We start from the raw sequence: 7,618 nt of genomic DNA on the forward strand, positions 1-7,618 counted from the left end.
ACCATGTTGTATCATTCTTACTGGGTTTATGCAGCCATTTGTGTACTTATTCAATCTGCAATCACTGAATAGAATAATGAGATATATATATATATATATATATATATATATATATATATATATATATATACATACATACATACATACATACATACATACATACATACATACATACATTTGACACTCAGTTAAACAGAAGAAACTAGTGTGAATTGCCTGCTTTAACACATCAGTGCTTGGTAAGCTGAATAGAACTTGAATCATTTGCGAATCATCTATCATTTGCATTCCTGCCAAACACACTATAAACATGTTTCTACATGTGCTCATTCCACAGCAGAGCTGCCAAACAGCAGTCGAGTGCTGCTGAAAGGAGGCTTATCACAGCTCTCTATGATTTTCCTTGACAAAGAAATTGTTTTGTTTTGTTCTTATTTGAGGGAATCTGTGGCCTTAACTCTTTTTAGTCTACATTCCATACAAGCTGTACATTGACTCTATCCTCTAAATGTATATGTGCATTTTGAGCCAGTATTTCCGGGCCTGGCTGATACTCGCAGTTTGCGCACATTCACAAAGACGAGAAGGTTTGTGGGACAAAATCTGATTAAGGTGTGTGTGTGTGTGTGTGTGTGTGTGTGTGGCTGTGTGTGTGGACCTGAGCTTTAAAGTGTGTGTGTGTGTGTGTGTACTTGCACACCTCAGCTCGGAGATGTAATCTGATTTGCAAAAGTGAACGGGTCGTTTCACATGACTGGTTTAAAGGACCACTGGCGCAAGGTTGTGCCAGTGTCCCTAACTGGTGTGTGTGGGTGGATGCATGCATGTGTGCTTGCAGGCGTGTGTGTATTACACCTACAAGTATATATTTGCTTTCACAAAAATTGCACTGCAGAAATATGAGCGTTTGTTAACGCGGACTCCTAAACAGTAGAAATAGTAAGGTGTTGGAAGTTTGCTATGCGGTTGAACAAACCAGAATGCTGCATTGATTTAGTTGTTCTTGGTTTTAGACGAGATTTATTTGGGAAAAGGTTACATGAAAGTAAGACCACTGCTAATTAACAGTCGATTACACATCTGGAAAAAAGCACTGCTCTGCTTTAGACTCTGATGCAGGTTTTGTTTGCAACTTTCTGTTTACACATCCCTTATAATCAGAGCTTTATTTTGAACTAATGGACCATCAGAAATTATATCAAATAATTGAAATCATCCTATAGCCTCAACCCTCTTTAGAGCACTGCTCGGATCAAATCCCCTGAAAGCTTTGCCTCGGAATCCTCTCTGTTTTTTTTAACATTGTTTGTTGATGTTTTTTCGGGGTGGAGATTCTTTGCTGGATGTGGTCCATCATGTGATTTTCATTGGAGAGTGGCCGGAGGAGACGACCATAGTAAAAGCAAGTGAGCGTGTGTTTGTGTGTCATCTGGCCTCGTTAATAAATGCAGGTTGTTTTCCATCTGGGGGTCATCAGTTGTGGTCATCACATACACAAGTGGAAGAGAGGAGGCCCTAGGAGGTGACGTTTGCAGCCATGTGTCTGCTTGTTGATGTATCCGTGTGCATGCTTGTTGTACCTATAAGCATGCACGGAACTTGCGAGTTGTGTGTATGATCTGCGAGTGTTCATGCCATGTCTGAAAGGCTTATAATGTGTGTGTTTGGTTGTGTGTTTTCTCTCCAGTATATGGAGAGCTCATAAGCAGCGCAATGCAGCAGGCAGGAAGCTCTGATCCCATCAGGCGTGTCAGCAGGGGCAGTATTTCATAAGGTAGTAATCTCACCACACAAAGAGGTGTCCTATATTAGAGAGAGCCCCTACCCCCGAGCTAATCAAGACCTGACCAACCCTTCTCCTGGCTCGCCAACCCTCTGAACATTACCTCATCTGGAGGTTTAGCCTAGTCACATGCTGCTCCAGCCTGCTGGTCTACATGATAACTCACTTAGCTCAGTATGATAGCTAGAAAAAAAAATCAGAAATATAAGAAGGGATATAAAAGAAATGGGACCAGCACACAACTACCTGTGGTGCCTGGTGCCAGGGAAAGGTATTTTAGAAGGGAGAGGAAAGAAAGAATCATTTTACCATGTCCTCCAGAAACTCTGGGAAGCAATTTGCCGGTATTCAGTTTCTCTCCCCGCCGTCCTGTTATTGCTGTTTTCCCCTCAACTCTTGGAGCCTTCAACCTGAAAGGAGGTTCTTAAGTTCAGGCTTTGTGTCACTCGGAAACAGTGCATTTGTTGCCAAGGTAACAGGTCTGGGACGGTGAAACTCAGAAGCAGAGAGCACCTTTGTCCTGTGAATGGATGAAGAGGGACCAGAGCTCTCATCGGTCCAGAGAGTACAACTTTGGTCGTAAACACGCCTGTATGAAGAAACCTGTGATCAAGAGAAGTTTCTTGATCCAATATCTACCTGAACCTGTTAACCTTATATAATAAAACCAGAATGGCACGTAATTTAAAATGGTATAAATGGAAAAGTCACTTTGACTGCCTCCCTTCTCCTGAACTGCCAGCTACTGCAGAGCTCCACTGAAACCTTATATTTACATAAAACAGAGCGGGGGTGTTCTATGTCGCTACTCCAGGTTTGGCTTTTGAAATGTTCTGTGAAGATACTGGAGAAGGTCTTGAGTCATATGGTCATTATAAAACCAGGTTTGGTTGACCAAGAGTTTAAAAAATAATGCAACAATGAGATTGAGTGATAACCTAAACCTGAGTAACACAGCCTTTTCCTTAATTTTGATAGTAGAGTGACAAACGTGACAAACCTTTTTTATTTGTGCATTAATTGTATTCTGTACGGATCATTATAATTTTTTATCTAAAAAAAATTAATTTTGCCTTAGAACCTACAGTATGTTTACATGCCAACAGCTGGTCCTATACCAGTAGCCTTCTTGAATTATGTCCCAATAAACTGAAACATTGTGGATATGTGGCCCATCATCACTGGTTCCATATGCATTGCATATGAGTGATTTTCCTGCTGTTTTATTTGACTAATGTTTAGAGGCATGGAGAGGTAAAATTATCCGGTGCAATTAGAAGAATGTCAGAAAAAAATCAATGCAATTTTATCTAGCTTTTTTTTTTTTTTTTTTTTTCATTTTTCTATCCTGTTTATCATGTCATGATTCCTCAAATTTATTTTGTGACTCCAAGGTTGGGAATCACCGCACTATAACCTCATCAAACCTGTGAAAACAAAGGAAGGAACTGATTGTACTGTAGAAAAATCAACATTTGTCGGCGCGATAATGCAAGTCTGGGCAGAGCTGGACTAAATTACATCAGATTCCCCAGTTTTTGTCGACTTGTATGTTTACTCTTGAATGAGCTCCTCTCTAAATCATTTTATTCCCCCCATTCTTTATCTTTTTCAGATGATCTCAGGTGAGCACCCAGAAGAGGCTGAGTAATGGAAACATGATCTCATGAGATTCAACAGGTAGAGATGACTGTCTTTTTTGTTGATGTTTGTTTGATCTTCATTCAGGGGAATATGTGATCACACAGTGCACTGACAGTTGCTATGAACAACCAGAGTATGGTACATCCACTCTTCAAACAGAGGTAGCAGTAGTTCACATACATGTGAGACACAATCAGGGTGGTGGCACTGGCTTCATGCCCATGTTCTTGCTTTTTTTTTATTGTGTAACTGAAGTCATGACAGCACAGTAAAGAATGCAGTGGCACAGAGATATCACTTCAAACACGGCGTCTCTCAGGAGCCTCAGATCCTTTCAGTGGAACTGAATGAAGATATGCTTTGATGGCCCACCACAGAGTCGGTGGCCTTCAAAGAAACCTGTTGATGGGCTTGTGCGGGGCAGCCAGCAGGCTGAATGAGTGGTACTGTATATGTGCGCCTCTCAGGGTAGCTGTGGGTGTTCTCAATGGAGGTCAAACATGCTTGACCCCAACATGAGTAGTCTTTTTCTATAGATTTTAGGCTCGCATTATCTTTGGTTTCTCTCCTTCTACCAGGTTCTCTGGGTAAATGAAGGGGAACTGTGTGTGTGGATGGCAGTGTGCCAGCAGACAGGTACTGTAGATGTGCTGATGAGGGAGTGCGATAGGGGCCTGCCTCAGTCCCAGGCCCGAGGCATAGACAGGCGAACACGGACAGGCTGAGACTCAGAGGCAGGTTGGGACCTGGTTCTGTATGCTGATGCTGCTCTACTGGCTATGCTCCAAGGTGAGGCATAGGAGAGAAACGTGGGAAGGGAAAAACCAGAATAGAGGGCAAAAGGAGTGATAAAGAAAATCAGGTGAAAGGATGATTGTTGAGTGGATAGGGTATAGCAGAGAGTGTTAACAATAAAGCAATAGTAAGCAAGCTGGAGACGAGATGATGATGTGGGAGGCTCAGTGGAAGGAGAGAGAGGTGAAGATGAAGAAAGAGTACGCAAGTGAGGCCACATCCTGTACGCTGGTGGAACGTGACTTCTCGCAGGTAAAGCAGCTCAGAGGTGCAGACAGGCAGAAAGAAGATTAGAAATTGATGGATGACTACTTATCCTCTGACACGTTGTTCCTTCCCCAGGCAAAGAACAGGCAGGGCCGGTCCCGCCACTTTGACTGAGTGGATGTTGTGTGGGGGCAGATGACGTAATGTCATTTTGTGAGAGGTTGTATGCACAAGCACAGGTAAAGCAGAGCACAGATTGTCAAAAGGTCACCTACCTGCATTACCTCACCTCAGAAGTTGTTGGGAGAAAAAAACAGTTGTACACCCTCATGAGACAGCAACATATTCATCCAACTGTTGTTCCGGATATAAAACAATTTTCTCATCTCCTTCCTCAACTGTTCACACACTTGTATTCTCGATTAAAGTGATATTTTTATTTCTTTAATCATTGAAATCAGACATTTCTTTCAAATCAGGACTTTTTTGGGCCTGAAGCAATACTAGGTTTGGCATCTTAAGTCTGGTATTAGACTGAAAAGTAGCTAGTTCCAGCTGCACCGTGAGAAGACTCAGTGATTCGTATCCACACTGCTGGAAGCAAAACACTCGGCCTAGATTTTGCCACCACTCATTATGTGATAATTTCAGCTGTGTGGATGAGGCTCTGGTTGGTTCATCTGCAACATCTTCATGCCAGTTTGAATCCTCAAGCCCTTTTTGTGTGGAAAGTTTGTGAAAGCAGCCAAATCTGCTTAAGGCATCATCATGATTCAGGTGAAGAACTTTGTGTTGATCAATTCTGGGTGTTCCATGAATCTCTGGTTGTTTTAAGTAATTTCACTAAACAGTTACTTGTAACCTTTAAAAGGAAATGTTGCGATAAAAGATTAAAACCTCTAATTTTCTTTAGTATGGGTATGAGAAACATGTCAGTGTTCAAGCTTGAAGTGGTTTTTGGCTTCAGTCAATAATTAGTTTCTGTATTATGTTTCTAGGATCATACTAAATCCTGGTTTGGACTGTGGACCAGCATTTCCTGCAGCAGATGTTTGCTCCTGGCATGGCTGCGAACAGCTTGAGCTCCATCACTGACAATCTCACTCTCAGGATCCAGCGCCAGCAGCTTGGACTTGGAGAAGCTGTGACATAAACTCAGCGGGACAGTGGAGTGTATTCTGCTGCTCAGACATTATGGAACACATCAGTCAACCCCGTCTGGAGAGGCGCTCGGTAGGAAAGTCAACTCCACGAATGCACGTTCACCGTAGTTACCACAATGGATCTACACATTGTTTGACTTTTTCTAAATTGAACCTGGATTAATATTTTCCTATACATACATCTGCTTTTGATATTCACTGTTTATTCACACTGTTGCTCATACACTGCAGTTGTGACATATACTGTGTTATTGTGGATACAGTATCAACAAGCGCTGGAACAGTAAATGGAAAATAATCAAATGTTATTTTTCATTTTTAGTTCTATTTTTACAGACTGAAGGCGGCACTTATACCAGTGCAGTCAGATACAAAAGTGTACTGTATCTTGTGAAGAGCACAAAAAAAGTTTCCTATTGTGTAAAATGAACACCTATATGATCAAGATTCCATTGAAGTTGGTTACTCAGTCATTGGAAATGTAACTTCATCATTTGACATCTCCTAATTTGCAATCACAAAGAAGCCATTGTAATCAAGGTGCTTGAATGCAACTCTTTATTGACACTACATTTTATTGTGACACATTGGCAGCCTTTGTAAGTACTGGTTAACAATCCTGTCAAGGTATTTATTCTGATGATGATTTATAGCTCCATAACCGTTGCTGTTGCCGGTAAAACCCCACTAAACAAAATAAAGAAAGTTTATCCAAGCTGCTGTCTGTTTGTGTTATCATTGCAGATGCAGATCTATGAGATTAATAAGATGCTCTCTCGATGTTCATTATGCTGTATTAGTCATGCTGGCTTCATTACTAGTTGGGCCAGTATATGCCAATTAAGATATATCAATCTTTTCCTTATTCTCTCATGCTCAGGCAAAGAGAAGCAGAGTGAAAGTGATGTATAAAGTGAAAATGGAAAAATGTGACATTTAAATATTGACCAAGTGATTGTTATTGGAAATCACAGGGTTTTTCTTCACTAATACCGGTATCAATAATAGGTCAATTCTGTGGTATACAAATTTACTGCACAAAAAGATCATTTTCTTTCTTTTTTTATCACAGGGTATTTTTTCCTGAAAAAGATGACATAATGGAAAATGTGTTTGCTACTCAGTTTAGTTTCTGTAAACCTTTAATGCACTGCATGATGTTGACAGAGAATTGCTTAATGTCACAGTCTAGGTCAACATGAGTCAAACTGCAGGGAGTTTTCAACATGTTATGGATGAAAATCCCCACAGCACCTCGTCTTCTGCAGAAAGACATTCCAGTGTACGCTACAAATCCATTTATTGTTTTCAATTAGTTTGTGAATTCAACAATTCAGCAATGACTTCCCATTCAACTGTCTTCCACTGTCAATTTCAGCTGTGATTCAAAAAGGTTTGGCCCGAGGGGAGGAGGTGGGGGGGGGGGGGGGGGATGGGACATGGGTGCGGGGAAGCGGAGTTGCTAAGGGGGTAATTATTCCTCAAGGGGTTGCTTATTGTTGTCTTTCTCTCTGCGATAAAACAAAGCGAACTGGGTTAGGCTCCATTGCAGTGTGCTCAGGCTTTTTATTCTGGCACTTGACAATGTTCTGACAAGTTGTTCAAAGCATCATATAATAGGGATCATATTAAGAATTAAATTTGTAGGGGACGAGGTCAACTCTATCTGTTAAAAAAAAAAAAAAAAAAAAAAAAAAAAGGGGGTGTTAAGGCCCCGGCGCTGAGGTTTTGAAAGTTGAGCTTCATGACATCTTTATGGTCCTGCTTATGGTCAACAACATTAGCATGTCCACAATGGACTTCCCTACTTGCCTGCCTCCCCCTCTTTTATTTTTCTCCCCCGCTTTTTCTCACACACATCCACAGCTCAAGGGAAAAATGACCTCTCTGCAGCTTTCAATTCACTGCACTTCTATAGCCCTGAATGGACCGGCTCAACAAAAGGTGACATAATTTTCTCAGGGTTTGATTGGCCCCATCCATGCCACAGGATGACATCATGCAACCCCCCCACCCCCCCCTTCCC

The 7,618-nt window shown here is 41.5% G+C and overlaps 1 long non-coding RNA gene across 1 annotated transcript in view; it reads left to right on the forward strand.

The window, feature by feature from the left end:
• The window catches only part of LOC114570009 (uncharacterized), a 55,623-nt gene extending 49,316 nt beyond the window's left edge, over positions 1–6,307 (forward strand). Inside the window, exons 3-4 of the long non-coding RNA XR_003694448.1 lie at positions 3,399–3,463; positions 5,428–6,307. This is a non-coding gene — a long non-coding RNA (uncharacterized LOC114570009). The remainder of the gene's footprint in view (positions 1–3,398; positions 3,464–5,427) is intronic.
• The last annotated feature ends 1,311 nt before the right edge of the window (positions 6,308–7,618 follow it).

Source organism: Perca flavescens, chromosome 15 (assembly GCF_004354835.1).
Source record: "Perca flavescens isolate YP-PL-M2 chromosome 15, PFLA_1.0, whole genome shotgun sequence".
Lineage (NCBI taxonomy): Eukaryota > Metazoa > Chordata > Actinopteri > Perciformes > Percidae > Perca > Perca flavescens.